Raw genomic sequence first — 19,434 nt, forward strand, 5'->3', positions numbered from 1 at the left:
AGAGGCTCACAACCATGGCAGAGAAGGTCCAGTGCATCATGCTGGACAAGAGAGAAGAGTTCTAGGCTCTTATATAAATCCAAACCCAGGAAACTTTGGAAGTAGCATCCAAAGCCAACCATACATGCCAATAACTTTGAACTGAAGCCACAGCTCATCACCCTTGTTCAGAACAACTGTTCATTCGGAGGAAGTGTCCAAGAAGACCCCAATCAATATCTAACCACCTTCCTGAGGATATGTGATACTGTGAAGTCTAATGGTGTTCATCCTGACACCTATAGACTGCTTCTGTTTCCCTTCTCACTTAAGGACAAAGCATCTAAATGGCTGGAATCCTTCCCAAAAGAGAGTTTAACAACCTGGGAGGATGTGGTGAACAAATTCTTGGCAAGATTCTATCCTCCTCAAAGGATCAACAGGTTGAAAGCTGAGATACAAACCTTCAGGCAACAAGATGGTGAAACTCTATATGAAGCATGGGAGAGGTTTAAGGACTTGACAAGAAGGTGCCTGCCAGATATGTTTAATGAATGGGTGCAGTTACACATTTTCTATGAAGGTCTTTCTTACGAATCAAAGAAGGTAGTAGACCACTCATCTGGGGGATCTCTGAACAAGAAGAAGACCATTGAAGAGGCTATAGATGTCATTGAGACTGTAGCAGAGAATGACTACTTCTATGCTTCTGAAAGAGGCAACACTAGAGGAGTGATGGAGCTAAACAATGTGGATGCACTGCTGGCCCAAAACAAGATGATCACCAAGCAGCTGCCTGACCTTACCAAGAAGATGAAGAGGAGCCAAATAGCAGCAATCACCACCTTAGCAGCAGCTCAAGAAGGAGTGAATGAAAAAGCAGAGGGTGATCAGGAACAAGCCAACTACATTGGAAATTCACCTAGGCAGACCCATGATCCATACTCCAAAACATATAATCCTAGTTGGAGGGACCACCCAAACTTTGGGTGGGAAAATCAATAAGATCAAGGCCAAGATTAGAGACGTTACAACCCCAACAACAATGCAGCTCACCAATATCCCACACAGAGATCATATCAGCACCCACCTAACAACACCTCTTAACATCCATACCAAAGCTAAAATGGCCCTTCTCATCCCTCCAATCTCAAATCACCATCATCCAAAGATAGACTCTCAAGGATCGAAACTCTACTTGAACGTATATGCAAAGAAGTTCAAGACAATAAAATGTTCCGAGAGGAAGTGCGGTCCAATATGCAGAATCAAGATGCTGCCATCAAGAAACTTGAGACATAAATTGGCTACTTATTCAAGCAAGTTCCCAGCCATAACCTGTGCAGCAACACTGATTCAAACCTAAGGGAGGAATGTCAAGCTATCACCCTCAGAAGTGGAAAGGAATTGAAGGAGACCTCCAAGCAACCACAAGAGAAGGACTCAATTGGAAGGAAGGAGGAACAAGATGAAGTTCAAGTTCCCACCTCCAATTCACATAAAAAAGGAGAAGAGCTGAAGCCATATGTTCCGAAAGTCCCATACCCTCAACAATTGAGGAAGAAGGGGGATGACAACCAATTTTCAAGATTTTTGGAAATATTCAAGAAACTACAAATTAACATACCCTTTGCTGAAGCGATAGAGCAAATGCCACTCTATACCAAGTTCTTGAAGGAATTAATGACCAAGAAGAGAAGCTGGAAGAGCAACGAAACTGTGATACTATCTGAAGAATGTAGTGCCATCATTCAGCACAAACTACCCCAGAAATTGAAGGATCCTGGAAGCTTCCAGATTCCTTGTATTATAGGAGAAATCACAATGGAGAAAGCTCTATGTGACTTAGGAGCCAGCATAAATCTGATGTCCCTGGCTATGATGAGAAAAATGAGGATCGAGGAGGCCAAGCCAACAAAAATGGCCCTACAACTGGCAGATCGATCATTCAAGTTTCCTCATGGCATAGTAGAAGACTTGCTGGTGAAGGTAGGAGATTTTATCTTCCCAGCAGACTTCGTAGTGTTGGATATGAAGGAGGAAGCCAAGGCCTCCATCATCCTGGGAAGACCATTCTTGGCCACTACTGGAGCTATCATTGACGTCCAAAAAGGTGAACTTACCCTGAGATTACACAATGAAAAGATGAAATTCAATGTGTTCAAGGCCATGAGCTACCCACAAGAACCATTGGGAGAATGTATGAGGTTGGAGTCATTGGAAGATGCAGTACAGGAGAATTTTGAAGAAGAAGAACTTGAAGGGTTAACTGAAGAGGAACCAGCATCTAACGAAGAGGCTGCAGCAGCGGAGATTCATGTTCAGGGTGCACCAGAAGAGGAGAATGAAAGAAAAGAAGCACCCAAACTCGAACTCAAAGCACTGCCACCCACCCTCAAGTATGCATATTTAGGAGAGAATGAAATTTACCCAGTGATCATAAACTTAGCCCTCAGCCAAGATCAAGAGGATGAACTACTCCAAGTATTGCAAAAGCATAAGGATGCCATTGGATGGACCCTCGCTGACTTGAAAGGAATCACTTCGGCCATATGCATGCATAAGATACTGCTGGAAGATGATGCCAAACCATCCATCCAACCCCAAAGGAGGATAAATCCAGTCATGAAAGAAGTGGTACAGAAGGAAGTCATGAAACTTTGGCAAGGAGGGGTGATCTCCCCAATTTCGGATAGCCCATGGGTCAGCCCCGTCCAAGTGGTCCCCAAGAAAGGAGGAATCACTGTAGTACCCAATGAGAGGAACGAACTCATTCCTACAAGGACCGTCACAGGATGGCGGATGTGCATAGACTACAGAAAACTCAATGAAGCTACAAGAAAAGATCATTTCCCCCTTCTTTTCATGGATCAGATGCTGGAAAGACTTGCAGGACACGCATATTACTATTTTCTCGATGGTTATTCAGGATATAACCAAATAGTGGTTGATCCGAGAGACCAAGAGAAAACCTCATTCACTTACCCATATGGAGTGTTTGCTTACAGGCGCATGCCATTTGGGCTGTGTAATGCACCTGCAACTTTCCAACGCTGCATGCTATCCATTTTCTCAGATATGATAGAGAAATTCATTGAAGTCTTTATGGATGACTTTTCAGTGTTCGGAGATTCCTTTCCTAATTGCCTAAATCATCTGGCCCTGGTATTAAAAAGATGTCAAGAGACTAATTTGGTCTTGAACTGGGAGAAATGTCACTTTATGGTGACAGGAGGAATAGTTCTTGGCCATAAAGTTTCTAACCAAGGCATTGAGGTAGACAGAGCTAAGGTGGAACTCATTGAAAAATTACTCCCACCAAGTGATGTCAAGGCAATTAGGAGCTTCTTAGGGCATGCTGGCTTTTATAGAAGGTTTATTAAAGATTTTTCAAAGATAGCCAAGCCCTTAAGCAATCTCCTTGCATCTGATACACCATTTATCTTTGATGAAAAGTGCATGCTAGCCTTCGAAAACTTGAAAAAGAGGCTGTCCTCTGCCCCTATCATTTCCCCACCTGATTGGAACTTACCATTTGAACTGATGTGCGATGCATCTGATTTCGCAGTTGGGGCAGTGTTAGGATAGAGGAAAGATAACTTGGTCTATGTGATATACTATGCCAGCAAAGTCCTCAATGACACTCAAAGAAACTATACCACTACTGAAAAGGAGTTGCTGGCAATAGTTTTTGCATTTGACAAGTTTAGATCATACCTCATTGGTGCCAAAGTGATTGTTTTCACAGATCACACAGCACTTAAATATTTGTTTGCCAAGCAAAAATCAAAACCAAGACTAATAAGATGGATCTTGTTGTTGCAGGAATTCAATATTGAAATTAGAGACAAGAAAGGAGTGGAGAACAAGGTAGCAGATCACCTATCCAGAATCCCTCATGATAAAGGAAGAACACATGATACAAGTGTAAATGAGTTCTTCCCAGATGAGCAGTTGATGACGGTTCACAGAGCACCCTGGTTTGCAGATATTGCCAATTTCAAAGCAACTGGGGCTTTACCTCCAGAAATCAACAAACATAAAAAAAGAAAGCTCATCAATGACGCAAAGTATTTTGTTTGGGATGAACCATATCTCTTCAAGAAGTGTTCAGATGGAATCCTGAGAAGATGTGTTTCGGAAGAAGAGGGACGAGAGGTCTTGTGGAACTGCCACGGCTCGTGCTATGGAGGCCATTTTGGAGGGGACAGAACTGTAGCCAAGGTGTTACAAAGTGGATTCTTCTGGCCCACCCTTTTCAAGGATGCCAAGGAAATAGCAAAGAACTGCAATGAATGCCAAAGAGCTGGAAACCTACCCAAAAGAAATGAGATGCCACAGAATTTCATCTTAGAGCTGGAACTGTTTGATGTATGGGGAATCAATTTCATGGGACCATTTCCAACCTTATATTCAAACAAGTATATCCTAGTAGCAATGGATTACATTTCCAAGTGGGTAGAGGCCACTGCAACCCCAACAAATGATAACAAGGTGATCATGAACTTCCTCAGAAAGAATATCTTTAGCCGGTTCGGAGTCCCACAAGCGCTCATCAGTGATGGAGGGAGCCATTTTTGTAACAGACCACTAGAAGCTCTTCTCCTACGATACGGGGTAAAGCACAAGGTTGCCACACCTTACCACCCCCAAAAAAGTGGGCAATCCAAGATATCTAACAAAGAGTTAAAAAGGATTCTGGAGAAGACTGTAGGTGCATGTTTGGGTGCCATTATTTTGTTAAAAAAATATCTTTTTTCAATGAAAAAAGATCTTTTTTTTTTTATTTTTTAACGTGTTTGGAAAATTTCTAGTAGTAAAAGTAAAAGCACTAGTAAAATCAAAAAAATATATTTTTTGAGAAGCTGTAATTTACATCTTTTTTTAAAAGATCTTTTTTCGTTAAAAAAAAAAGATGTTTTTCGTGTAATAAATGAACAAAAAAGTACTTTTATATTGTTATACCCAAACATAATTGATAGATAAAAAGACCTTTTTACATGAGATATCCAAACATAAAATTACTTTTACTTCTCTATAAGATCCTTTAAAAAAAGATAACTCAAAAAAAGATCTTTTCTCAAAAAGCTCACCCAAACAAGCCCTAGGAGCATCAAGAAAAGACTGGTCGAAGAAGCTAGATGATGCTCTTTGGGCATACAGAACGGCATTCAAAACACCAATCGGGATGTTCCCATATCAACTGGTGTATGGAAAGGCCTGTCATTTACCATTGGAGCTTGAACACAAAGCCCTCTGAGCTCTCAAGCTACTGAATTTTGATAGCCTTGCCGCTGGTGAAAAAAGAGTCTTGTAGCTGCAAGAAATGGAGGAGTTTAGATCTCAAGCCTATGAAAATGCCAAGATCTATAAGGAAAAGGCGAAGAGAAGACACGACCTCAATCTGACACCCAGGAGCTTCGAAAAAGGACAGCAAGTGCTCCTCTACAACTCCAAATTGAGACTTTTCCCTGGGAAACTCAAATCAAGGTGGTCTGGACCTTTTCTTGTCACAAAGGTCTTGCCATATGGACACATAGAAATCATTGAGGAAAACTCAAAGAGGACTTTCACTGTGAACGGACAAAGGCTCAAGCATTACATGGGCAACATGGGGGAAAGCCCCAAGATGAAATACCATCTCAACTGATGGAGAAATCGTCGAGCTAGCGACGCTAAAAGAGCGCTTCGTTGGGAGGCAACCCAACCTAAGGTAGTTTCCTTTTCGTGATCATTCCAATAAAAGTTACAAGTAGTTTGCCCTGTATTACAAGGAGCTAAGTTTGGTGTTGCACACCAAAACAATCCAAGAGTGAATGTGTAATTCTAAGTTTGGTGTTCCACCAAAGATTTCGGTTAGAATCACACTACACCTCTTCAAGAGCAGATTGCTAGCCCTAACCAATCAGAGAAACCACTTGACAAGAGTTTAGTTTCCAGTTCATAGTCGTTTTAGTAATAAAATCACATAAGGTTCTCTGCATGTATTCAATCTGTTGCATTAGGAAAAGAACTAAGTTTGGTGTTCACACACCAAATCAGGTTCAGGAATTCACAAGCATACATGCATGCTAACTATTTCTCAAGTGCTTTGGGAACAAGCAACTTCTAATAACTTTGCAGGAATTCAATCAAATCTTCGGGAAAAAACGATGCACCATCATCCAAGGAAGCGAAGAAGGATGCAAAAGCTATGGACAATGACAACAAAGGGATGGATAGAAGTCACCACCAAAAGGTTGTATTTTTACTTGATTCCATATGCTTGGAAATACCCAAATTGGAAGTCTGAATGTATCCCTGATTGTTTGTTACTCTTTAGTTTAAATCACTAAAATTTAATGTTCGTTTTTCCCCGCCCTTGTCATATGTGTGCTGGTCCAAGTTACCTGTTTTCAATTTCATCTTACTTACTTGTATGCTTGTCCTTTAAGTCAAATAAAAAGAGCTATTATGAAAGACCAGAGTGATGTTCAATTTGTGGAGTAAGTTCTTAAGCTTGTGGGGTAGTAATTACTTAGCTAAGTTAGTTCACCAACAAGGTAGGAAGACAACTATCTGTCCTGAATCATGTACTTGAAACAAAACCCATGAGACTAGCTAAATAACAAGATCCTAATAAGAAAAAGGGAAAGAAAAATGAAAGTTGAGAAATAAAGAAAAAGAGTAATAAATAAGGCTAGCCACCAAGGGTTTAAATCTTGAGGGATGTGTCTGTGGTGATCCTGTACCAAGGATCTGCTTGGATGAATAAGTTCTTAGGAGTACTTCATCACTTGGTAACTTGGGTTAACTAACCCGGGATTATCAATTGAAAATCCACTATCAAGAGCAACCTTGCTACAGAACATTTAGTAACCCAAAGAGGTGCTGGACACCAAGACCTCAAGGAAAGAAAATAACAAACCATGTGCTTGTGGTGTGCATGTATGGGGGAGAGAGACTTGAGGGAGTAAGTCCTTAGGGGTGTTTCAACACCTAGCACCTTGAACCAACTGGTTCGGGAGTGCTGGCTGAAAGCTTATCTTAAAAAGTCGCCCCCTCACAAAGCACCTAGTCTAAGAACACAATTAAACCTTGAAAAGACAAAGAGATCAATGAATAAAAGTCTCAAAGGGTGCAATCAAGTGAGTATTCCAGGGCATGATAAAGGTCTGAAAGCCAGTGAAGGAATGAACCTAAGTTGCTATGCATGAAACCCCATAAAACCAAGGACATGACTTCCACAATAATGACTCATTTCTCTTGTCATTTCATTCATCATTCTCATGTTTCAGTACTTGCTTAGGGACAAGCAAGCTTTAAGTTTGGAGTTGTGATGCCAGGGCATTTTGGCCAGTTTCACTGACCTTTTCTTTTCTGTTTTAGGGTAGTTTCATGTATTTTCTTAGGAAATAAGGAAGTTTTGGGTAGATAATCACTTACATCTTGATTCAAGTAAACATTATGAATTTTACATGATCTTATAAGAATTATGCATGAATTGAATGATAAAATAGATGATGCATGATCTCATAACTTGGATTAGAGCTTTGATGCATTTTATTTGCTTGATTTCAGGACAGAGGAAGCAAGGAAGAGCCACGTTAATCTAATTAACGTGACCACTAATGTGGAATGGGAATGAACTTACAATGTTAATGAGAAAAGTGATCGCCCATAACGTTTTTGAAGTCATCATAGCCCACGTTAATTGCCACGTTAACTACATTAACGTGGTAGTTAACGTGGAGGAAAAGGGAGCTCCAGCGTTAGTGGTAAAAGTGAATACCACTAGAAAGCTTTCAATCTTCATCCAATTGGGTAGTTATTTTGGAAAAGAAGCTATTCATACTTGGATCTCTTCGGAACCTTGGAAGAGGAATGAAGAGATCATGCTAGAAATGCTTTCTCATGTTGGACCGAATTGGGGTTTGGACGGATATGGTGACATATAATCCTCCCAATACTTTGATTTGGAAATACATGTGGTATAATCAGTGACCATACTTCATCTCTTCTCATGAGCAATTAGACCAAGGAATTGACTATTGATCAAGATTTGAAAGATTGAATTACCAAGGAATTGGAATTCAATCACTTAAGATTGCCAAGGAGATCAATGAATGCATTGATTGAGGAAGAGATGAAAATGAACTTGATCCGGAGAATATAACATCTCCTGAGCCCAATGAACTCCCCATTTCTGATCTTACCCATTCTCTTTACTTTCCGTCATTTACTTTTATGCTCATTTTCCCCATTCCCATTTAAGATTCTACAAATTACTTTACGTCATTTACATTTAGTTCTTTATTTCCAGCAATTTACTTTCCCGCCATTTAATTTCCTGCAATTCTCAAATCACATTCTGCTTAGCTCAACTAGAACATTCCTCTAATTAAAGTTGCTTGACCAATCAATCCCTGTGGGATTCGACCTCACTCTATTGTGAGTTTTTACTTGACGATAATTCGGTATACTTGCCGAGGAAAAATTATTGAGAGACAAGTTTTCGTGCATCACAGACATTGGGCTCTGCCCAAAGGTTCCGCGTACGCGGAGGGGTGACGCGTACGCGGGATGCCCATTTTCAAAGCCGCGTACGCGACCATATGGCATGCGACGAAGGGAAAGCTTGCTGTTTGAGAGGCTCACATACGCTGATCAGTGATGCGTACGCGAGACAGTCCAAATTTGCACTTCCGTATACGCGGGCAGAGTGACGCGTACGCGGATCCCCAGCTTTTTGAAAGGTAAATTTTTGAAGTTTTGAACCATTACTCTAACTTTTCAAACCTCTGTAATTACTTTTAGGGTATGATAGCTAGTGTTTAAGCTTTAGGTCGAATAACGGTATACTTGATAGGATAAAAGAGGTAGTTTCTGTTTAATGTTTACAGCCGGTGACTTAGGATTACAAAATACTATGGGTAGATTAACTAGGGTGATTTAGTGAGAGTTTTTCTCCGATTAAAGAAAAGATATCAGAGTGTTGAGGAGATAGGTTGCATAAATAAATATGTATTTCTAATATTATAAAACTGATTAAAGAAAGGAATAAATGTTTAATCTGAGCACTCTTTCTTGAAAGTGCGACCCCAGGAGATGGTGGAAGGTGAGGATCCCCTTTTTTGTTCCTCCTAATATTGTAAAATTGCTCCCAAAAAGATGGTGGGAGGTTAAGGTTGTAAGAACCACAACTAATCAACGGGTTAATTAAGTAATTAATATTGCCCAAATTAGATTCCGAAAAGTTAGAGAGAGAATTTGAGGATTTAGAGGTGATTTTTGGACTCAGTGGGTTTTTCTGAGTCAGAAAATGTGCCTTCTGCAAAAAATCGTAAAAAATCACGAACCGACAGTTGAACCGGTTGAACCGGTTCAAGTCTGCCCGGTACCGCACAAGAAAAAGTGAAAACCGTCAAAAACCTTAGAAAAATATTAGAAATAGAAAATCAAGCATTAATTTTAAAGGTTTGGCCCGAAGTTGGGCCAAACGGGCTAAAAATACTAGCGGGTTGGACCAGTCCCAAGTTGGGCCCAAGCCCAATAGATAAAAGGTTCATTTAATGAACCCACTTCAGCACAAACACATAAACACAACAAAATACAGCTGAGGAAGAGAGGAAGAAGAAACCCCCAAGAGCACTATTCATTTTAATCTTCCGAAGCTCATATCTTGAGCTAGAGAGTACCGATCGCCGCACCGTTTACGGCTACGCGTTCCTCGTGAAGAGCTTTACAAAACTCATACAAGAAACTGGAGAGGTAACCATGAAATCCTTTCTATTCTTCTCTCCAAAATTTTGGTTCTTGGGGTTTGTGATTAAGTGAGTTTTTGTGATTTTGGATGTTTAGGTTTGCTCTAAGCCTTGCTTAGCATTGGGTTTTGACATCCAAATCTGTTGGAAAAGGTAAGGGCCATTAAACCCTTGTGAATTTATGTTTAATTGGAACCCTAGGTTGATTTGGGGTGATTTGTATGCATATAGTTTGATTATTGTGGCTTTGGGAGCTATTGGAACTTATTTGTGCTTATTGGAGTGGAATTGAAAGCTTGGATTGTGGTTGAGAGCTTGTTTGTGCTAAATTAGAGTTTTGGTGCATATTGGGAATCGGCCAAGGTATGGTTTCAGTTTTTTCTATGTAGTGTATAATATTCATGGACACTTAGGCTAGTGACCTATAGGATAGGTTGGATTTATATGGTTGTTGATGATAGTTGGTTGCATTTGTATGCTAAATTGATGTTGTTTTGTTGGGAAATGATGATGTTGAGTTGAGATGTTTGATGATTTGAATGATTGTATGTGGTGGGATATTGAAATAAGTGTGATGAAATTGATGATGAGAATTGATAGGAATAAATTGATGGTTGGTAAATGTGTTGGTGGAACAATTAAGCTTAGTGTCACATATTTTGTGTTTGAGGATTGAGAATGGTGCAATGTGATTTAAAAGGGTAAATTGTGCTGAAAATGGAAGTTTGGTATTGATATAGTTGGATGTGGCTTGTGAATTTGGTAAATTTGGGTACATGTGAAAATTGGGTAAAAAGGGAATTTTGGTGAAATTTGTTCGATCATAACTTTTGCCTCGGTTTTCAAAATTGATTGAAATTTATTTAGAATTAAAGATCTTTGAAAACCCTTTAAATCGATATAAAGTTTGTAAAAATTGGATTTTTGTAGAGGAAGTTATGATAATTCAAAATTGGTGTTAAAAATCTGAAATTCTGCAAGGTTGCAGAATTTCATGATTTCTGATATGTGCGAGCGCACACCCTTGTGTGGACGCACACCCTGCGAAAATTTTGACCTGTGCGGATGCACACATCTGTGCGCACGCACAGACAGGGAAATGCGTTCTGTTTGCAGCACTAGCACAGCTTGTGCGCGCACATATCTAAGGAAGAATTTCAACCTGTGCGGACGCACAGGCTTGTATGGACGCACATGCTGGGAAGGCCAGTCTGTTGGGGGAACTGGCACAGGTTGTGCGAGTGAACAGATTCTGTAAGTTTTGCCACATGTGCGTACGCACACACCCCTGTGCGTACGCACACATTTTAAAATCTCCTGGGCGTGTGCACGCACATACCCCTGTGCGGCCGCACACGTCTTGTTTCTCAAATTTTACTTGTTTTTCAACTATTCTACCTTCCCAACAAGGTTGTAAGCTTCTATAACACTATTTTAAAACTTTTGGGCCTAGTTTTGAGTATTAGAACATGGGATATAACCTAAGGGTTCTAGTAGATGATTTTATGATAAATTAGAAAATGGAGGCCTAGGTTTTTGGTGAGCTAAGAATGATTTGAAGTTAGGTGAAGGATGATTGATATATGAGATGAGGAATGATGAACTGTTGATATTTGGAAACTGAGTTATAAATGGGTAATGGTTGAGATGAGTCACGGACTCTGAATGAGATGATGGATCCATGTATACTGAAAATATTATTTGAAAACCACTGAAATATTGTTTTTATTGAGATTATGAGATGCTATGCGCCCGGCAGGGACGGCGGTTGGATCCCGCCTATCGACGTAGCGGCGGTGGCGTAAGGGAGGTGGTTCGTCTCGCTTGCGTTGAGATGTGAGGTCTGTGACAAGAGTATCCCGCTCGCATGCCTTCGGATCTATAGAGCGTGCAGGCGCTGGTAATTGTGATCACATTTTTCACAAATCCGGTACAACTAACCAGCAAGTGCACTGTGTCGTCCAAGTAATACCTTACGTGAGTAAGGATCGATCCCACGGAGATTGCCGGCTTGAAGCAAGCTATGGTCATCCTGTAAATCTTAGTCAGGTGGATTCAATTGGTTATGAGTTTTGATAATTGAAAGATAAATAAAACATAAATTAAAATAAAGATACTTATGTAATTCATTGGTGGGAATTTTAGATAAGCGTTTGGAGATGCTTTATTGCTTCTGAACCTCTGCTTTCCTATTGTCTTCATCCAGTCATGCGTGCTCCCTTCCATGGCAAGCTGTATGTTGGTGGATCACCATTGTCAATAGCTACCATCTGTCCTCTCAGTGAAAATGGTCCAGGTACAGTTTCTGTACGGCTAATCAACTGTCGGATCTCTCGTCTCGAATGAAAAATACCAGGCACAGCTACCGCACGGCTAATTATCTGTCGGTTCTCACTTGTGTCGGAATAGGATCTCTCTATCCTTTTGCACACTGTCCCTGCACCCAACATTCGTGAGTTTGAAGCTCGTCACAGTCATCCCGTCCCAGATCCTACTCGGAATACCACAGACAAGGTTTAGACTTTTCGGATCTCGGGAATGCTGCCTATTGGTTCTAGCCTCTACCACGAAGGTTCTAATCTCACGGATTCGAATGATCTATTTTCAGGAGAGGCAGGTCAAATTCGTGGATCAGAGACCCAAGAGACTATACTCCGGCTGTCATCCAATGACTATGTTGAACATCATGTAGACCGCTTGTGGTTGTCAGGCACGCAGATCTTGGTTAAGCGAGTAACGAAGATAGTGGGTGATTGTCACAGGTCACCCCTTCATTCTGACTTAACTGAATTAAGTACGAGAGCATATCTTGGAGAAAAAGTAAGCGTGAATTGGAAGAGAAACAATAGTACTTGCATTAATTCATGAAGAACAGCAGAGCTCCGCACCTTAATCTATGAGGTGTAGAAACTCCACCGTTGGAAAATACATAAAAGAAAAAGGTCTAGGCATGGCCGAATGGCCAACCTCCCAAATGTGAACAATGGCATAAGATATGATAAAAGTTTCGAATACAATAGGAAATACTAGTATTTATATTAAACTAGTTACTAAGGATTACAGAAATTGAGTAACTAAGTGCAGATAGTGCAGAAATCCACTTTCGGAGCCCACTTGGTGTGTGCTTGGGCTGAGCATTGAGCTTTACACATGTATAGTCATTTTCTAGAGTTAAACGCCAGCTTGGATGCCAGTTTGGGCGTTTAACTCCAGTTTTGGTGCCAGTTTCGGTGTTTTACGCCAGAAAAGGGTCTCTGGTTGGCATTGAACGCCAGTTTGGGCCATCAAATCTCGGGCAAAGTATGGACTATTATACATTTCCAGAAAGCCCAAGATGTCTACTTTCCAACACAATTGAGAGCGCTTCAAATGCGTTTTTGTAGCTCCAGAAAATCCACTTCGAGAAAATACCTAAAATTACAGAAGCCAACAGCATCTGCAGTCCTTTCTCAGCCTCTGAATAAGACTTTTGCTCAGATCCCTCAATTTCAGCCAGAAAATATCTAAAATTATAGAAAAATACACAAAATCATAGTAGAATCCAAAAATGTGAATTTTTGCATAAAAACTATAAAAATATACTAAAAAGTAACTAAAACATATTAAAAACTATGTAAAAACAATGCCAAAAAGCGTATAAATTATCCGCTCATCACAACACCAAACTTAAATTGTTGCTTGTCCCCAAGCAACTAAAAACAAAATAGGATAAAAAGAAGAGAAAATACAATAAATTTCAAAATATCAATGAAGCTTAGTTCCAATTAGATGAGCGGGACTAGTAGCTTTTTGCTTCTGAACAATTTTGGTATCTTACTTTATACTTTGAAGTTCAGAATGATTGGCATATATAGGAACTCAGAATTCAGATAATGTTATTGATTCTCCTAGTTTAGTATGTTGATTCCTGAACACAGCTACTTTATGAGTCTTGGCCGTGACCCTTAGCATTTTGTTTTCCAGTATTACCACCGGATACATAAATGCCACGGACACATAACTGGGTGAACCTTTTCAGATTGTGACTCAGCTTTGCTAGAGTCGCCAGTTAGAGGTGCCTAGAGTTCTTAAGCACACTCTTTTTGCTTTGGATCACGACTTTTACCACTCAGTCTCAAGCTTTTCACTTGGACCTTCATGACACAAGCACAAGGTTAGGGACATCTTGATTTAGCTGCTTAGGCCAGAATTTTATTCCTTTGGGCCCTCCTATCCATTAATGCTCAAAGCCTTGGATCCTTTTTACCCTTGCCTTTTGGTTTAAAGAGCTATTGGCTTTTTCTTCTTGCTTTTTCTTTTTCTTTCTTTTTCTTTATTTTTTGCCATTTTTTTCGCAAGCTTTCTGTTTTTCATTGCTTTTTCTTACTTCAAGAATCAATTTTTTGATTTTTCATGTTATCAATAACATTTCTCTTTTTTCATTATTCTTTCAAGAGCCAACAATTTTAACATTCATAAACTTCACTATAAAAAATATGCACTGTTCAAGCATTCATTTAGAAAACAAAAAGTATTGCCACCACATCAAAATAATTAAACTATTTTCAAGATAGAATTCGAAATTCATATACTTCTTTTTCTTTTTCAGAAAACATTTTTCATTTAAGAAAGGTGAAAGATTCATGGAACATTCATAGCTTTAAGACATAGACACTAAACACTAATGATCATATAATGAAGACACAAACATAGTCAAAACGTAAAGCATAAAAACCGAAAACAGAAAAACAAATAACAAGGAAATTAAAGAACGGGTCAACCTAAGTAACGGCGGCTAGTTCTTCCTCTTGAAGATCCTATGGAGTGCTTTAGCTCCTCAATATCTCTTCCTTGCCTTTGTTGCTCCTCCCTCATGGCTCTTTGATCTTCTCTGATTTTATGGAGGATGATGGAGTGCTCTTGGTGCTCCATTCTTAGTTGCTCCATGTTGGAACTTGATGAGCAGATAATTTATACGCTTTTTGGCATTGTTTTTACATAGTTTTCAGTATAATTTAGTTAGTTTTTAGTATATTTTTATTAGTTTTTAAATAAAAATCACATTTTTAGACTTTACTATGAGTTTGTGTGTTTTTCTGTGATTTCAGGTATTTTCTGGCTGAAATTGAGAGACTTGAGTAAAAATCAGATTCAGAGGTTGAAGAAGGACTGCAGATGCTGTTGGATTCTGACCTCCCTGCACTCAAAGTGGATTTTCTGGAGCTACAGAACTCCAAATGGCGCGCTCTCAACTGCGTTGGAAAGTGACATCCAGGGCTTTCCAGCAATATATAATAGTCCATATTTTGCCCGAGTTTAGACGACGCAAACTGGCGTTCAACGCCAGTTCCATGCTGCATTCTGGAGTTAAACGCCAGAAACAGGTTGCAAAGTGGAGTTAAATGCCAGAAACAGGTTACAAACTGGCGTTCAACTCCAAGAGAAGCCTCTACACGTGTAAAGCTCAATGCTCAGCCCAAACACACATCAAGTGGGCCCCGGAAGTGGATTTCTGCGTCAATTACTCATTTCTGTAAACCCTAGTAACTAGTTTAGTATAAATAGGACTTTTTACTATTGTATTTACATCTTTAGTTTCATCTTTGGAACATCTTTGGATTATCTTTTGATCTTTAGATCATGTTTGGGGGCTGGCCATTCGGCCATGCCTGAACCTTATCACTTATGTATTTTCAACGGTAGAGTTTCTACACTCCATAGATTAAGGTGTGGAGCTCTACTGTTCCTCATGAATTAATACAAAGTACTACTATTTTTCTATTCAATTCAAGCTTATTCCTTCTCTAAGATATCCATTCGCACCCAAGAACATGATGAATGTGATGATTATGTGATGCTCATCATCATTCTCACCCATGAACGCGTGCCTGACAAACACTTCCGTTCTACATGCAAACAAGCTAGAATGAGTATCTCTTAGATATCTAATACAGAGGACTGAGTCCGAGATATTAGAATCTTCGTGGTATAAGTTAGAACCCATGGATGGCCATTCTTGAGATCCGGAAAGTCTAAACCTTGTCTGTGGTATTCCGAGTAGGATCTGGGAAGGGATGGCTGTGACGAGCTTCAAACTCGCGAGTGCTGGGCGTAGTGACAGACGCAAAAGGATAGTAAATCCTATTCCAGTATGATCGAGAATCGACAGATGATTAGCCATGCCGTGACAGCGCATTGGACCATTTTCACAGAGAGGATGGGATGTAGCCATTGACAACGGTGATGCCCTACATAAAGCTTGCCATGGAAAGGAGTAAGAATGATTGGATGAAGACAGCAGGAAAGCAGAGGTTCAGGAGGAATGAAAGGCATCTCTATACGCTTATCTGAAATTCTCACCAAAGAATTACATAAGTACCTCTATCCTAGTTTATATTTCAATTATGTTTTAATTATCAAATCTCCATAACTATCTGAATTCGCCTTACTAAGATTTACACGGTGACCATAGCTTGCTTCAGGCCGACAATCTCCGTGGGATCGACCCTTACTCACGTAAGGTTTTATTACTTGGACGACCCAGTGCACTTGCTGGTTAGTTGTGCGAAGTTGTGATAAAGAGTTGAGATTACAATTGTGCGTACCAAGTTGTTGGCGCCATTGATGATCACAATTTCGTGCACCAAGTTTTTGGCACCGTTGCCGGGGATTGTTCGACTTTGGACAACTGACGGTTCATCTTGTTGCTCAGATTAGGTAATGTTATTTTAATTTTAAGCTTTTTATTTCTTATTTTCGAAAAATACAAAAAATATTTTCTTCTTTTTCGTTTTTCCCAATTAGTTTTAAAAAAATCCAAAAAAAATTATAAAATCATAAAATCAAAAATATTTTTGTGTTTCTTGTTTGAGTCTAGAGTCAAGTTTTAAGTCTGGTGTCAATTGCATCTTTTTAATTTTCTAAAAAAATTATTTTCGAAAATTTCATGCATTGCATTCTTCATGATCTTCAAGTCGTTCTTGGCCAGTCTTCTTGTTTGATCTTCATATTTTCTTGTTTTGTGTCTTTTCTTGTTTTTCATATGCATTCTTGAATTATTAATGTCTAAAGAATAAAAATTTTTAAGTTTGGTGTCTTGCATGTTTTCTTTTCTTGAAAATTTTTCAAAAATAAGTTCTTGGTGTTCATCTTGACATTCAAAGTGTTCTTGGTGTTCATTTTGACATTCATAGTATTCTTGCATGCATCATTTGTTTTGATCCACAATTTCCATGTTTTGAGTCTTTTCATTGTTTTTCTCTTTCATCATAAAAAATTCAAAAAATAAAAAAATATCTTTCCCTTTTTCTTCTCATAAAATTGAAAATTTTACTTGACTTTTTCAAAAATTTTTAAAATCTAGTTGTTTCTTATGAGTCAAATCAAATTTTCAATTTAAAAATTCTATCTTTTTCAAATCTTTTTCAAAAATCAAATCTTTTTCATTTTTTCTTTCATATTTTCGAAAACTTTATGATTGATTTTCAAAATCTTTTTCTTATTTCTAATTCATATTTTCGAAATTAATGCTAACAATTAATGTGATTGATTCAAAATTTTTAAGTTGTTACTTGCCTAATAAGAAAGGTTCAATCTTTAAACTCTAGAATCATATCTTTTTAGTTTCTTGTTAGACAAGTAATCAACTTTGATTTCAAAATTCAAATCTTTTCAAATTTCTTTTTCAAATCTTTTTCAAATTAAGTTTCAATCATATCTTTTTCAAAATTAATTTCAAAATCTTTTCTAACTTCTTTTCTAACTTCCTATCTTTTCAAAATGTGATTTTCAAATCTTTTTCAATTAACCACTTAACTTTTTGTTTGATTCTTATCTTTTTCAAAACTACCTAACTAATTCTATCTCTAATTTTCAAAAATCACCTTCATCTTTTTCAAAATTCCTTTTTAAATTAACTAATTTTTTTAATTTTAATTTAACTTGATTTAATTTTCCTTGCTTAATTTTTGAATTTTTAATTTTAATTTTTAATTTCTAATTTAAAAAACGAAAATACTTTTATTTTATTTTATCTGATTTTTGAAAATTCTTCTCCCTCACCTCCTTCTATTTATTTATTTATTTACTAACACTCCTCTTCATCTAAAAATTTGAACCTACTCCTCACCCTTGTGTTTGGATTCTCCATCTTCTATTCCTATCTTCTTCTACTCACATAAAGGAATCTCTATACTGTGACATAGAGGATTCCATATTTTCTCTGTTTTCTTTTTTTTCATATGAGCATGAACAAGGATAAGAACATTCTTGTTGAGGCTGATCCTGAACCTGAAAGGACTCTGAAGAGGAAGCTAAGGGAAGCTAAAGCACAACTCTCTGGAGAAAATCTGACAGAAAATTTCGAAAAAGAAGGAGACATGGCCGAAAATAACAACAATGCAAGGAAGATGCTTGGTGACTTTACTGCACCAAATTCCAATTTACATGGAAGAAGCATCTCAATCCCTGCCATTGGAGCAAACAACTTTGAGCTTAAACCTCAATTAGTTTCTCTGATGCAACAGAACTGCAAGTTTCATGGACTTCCATCTGAAGATCCTTTTCAGTTCTTAACTGAGTTCTTGCAGATCTGTGATACTGTTAAGACCAATGGGGTTGATCCCGAGGTCTACATGCTTATGCTTTTCCCATTTGCTGTAAGAGACAGAGCTAGAATATGGTTAGACTCTCAACCTAAGGATAGCCTGAACTCTTGGGATAAGCTGGTCACAACTTTCTTAGCCAAGTTCTTTCCTCCTCAAAAGCTTAGTAAGCTTAGAGTGGATGTTCAAACCTTCAAACAAAAGGAAAGTGAATCCCTCTATGAAGCTTGGGAGAGATACAAGGAACTGACCAAAAAGTGTCCTTCTAACATGCTTTCAGAATGGACCATCCTGGATATATTCTATGATGGTCTGTCTGAATTATCTAAAATGTCATTGGACCATTTTGCAGGTGGATCCATTCACCTAAAGAAAATTCCTACAGAAGCTCAAGAACTCATTGACATGGTTGCAAATAACCAGTTCATGTATACTTCTGAAAGGAATCCTGTGAATAATGGGACGCCTATGAGGAAGGGAGTTCTTGAAATTGATACTCTGAATGCCATATTGGCTCAGAATAAAATATTGACTCAGCAAGTCAATATGATCTCTCAAAGTCTGAATGGATTGAAGGAATCATCCAACAGTACTAAAGAGGCATCTTCTGAAGAAGAAGCTTATGATTCTGAGAACCCTGCAATAGTAGAGGTGAATTACATGGGTGAACCCTATGGAAACACATATAACCCCTCATGGAGAAATCATCCAAATTTCTCATGGAAGGATCAACAAAAGCCTCAACAAGGCTTTAATAATGGTGGAAGAAACAGGTTTAGCAATAGCAAGCCTTTTCCATCATCCACTCAGCAACATACAGAGAATTCTGAGCAGAACCCATCTAGCTTAGCAAATATAGTCTCTGACCTATCTAAGGCCACTGTAAGTTTGATGAATGAAACAAGGTCCTCCATTAGGAATTTGGAGGCACAAGTGGGCTAGCTGAGTAAAAGAGTCACTGAAACTCCTCCTAGTACTCTCCCAAGCAATACAGAAGAGAATCCAAAAAGAGAGTGCAAGGCCATTGATTTAACCATCATGGCGGAACCTACAAGGGAGGGAGAGGAAATGAATCCCAGTGATCAATAAGGAGTTTCCCTCTGAGGAACCAAAGGAATCTGAGGCTCATC

The 19,434-nt window shown here is 38.7% G+C and overlaps 2 non-coding genes across 2 annotated transcripts; both read right to left on the bottom strand.

The window, feature by feature from the left end:
* Positions 1–420: 420 nt before the first annotated feature.
* LOC112767792 (small nucleolar RNA R71) lies at positions 421–527 on the bottom strand. The gene has a single exon (XR_003185233.1). It is a non-coding gene; the product is annotated as a small nucleolar RNA R71 (small nucleolar RNA).
* A 17,945-nt stretch (positions 528–18,472) lies between these two features.
* LOC112768576 (small nucleolar RNA R71) lies at positions 18,473–18,580 on the bottom strand. Its single transcript, XR_003185986.1, has one exon. It is a non-coding gene; the product is annotated as a small nucleolar RNA R71 (small nucleolar RNA).
* Between the last annotated feature and the right edge of the window lie 854 nt (positions 18,581–19,434).

This window comes from Arachis hypogaea, chromosome 17 (genome assembly GCF_003086295.3).
Source record: "Arachis hypogaea cultivar Tifrunner chromosome 17, arahy.Tifrunner.gnm2.J5K5, whole genome shotgun sequence".
Taxonomy (NCBI): domain Eukaryota; kingdom Viridiplantae; phylum Streptophyta; class Magnoliopsida; order Fabales; family Fabaceae; genus Arachis; species Arachis hypogaea.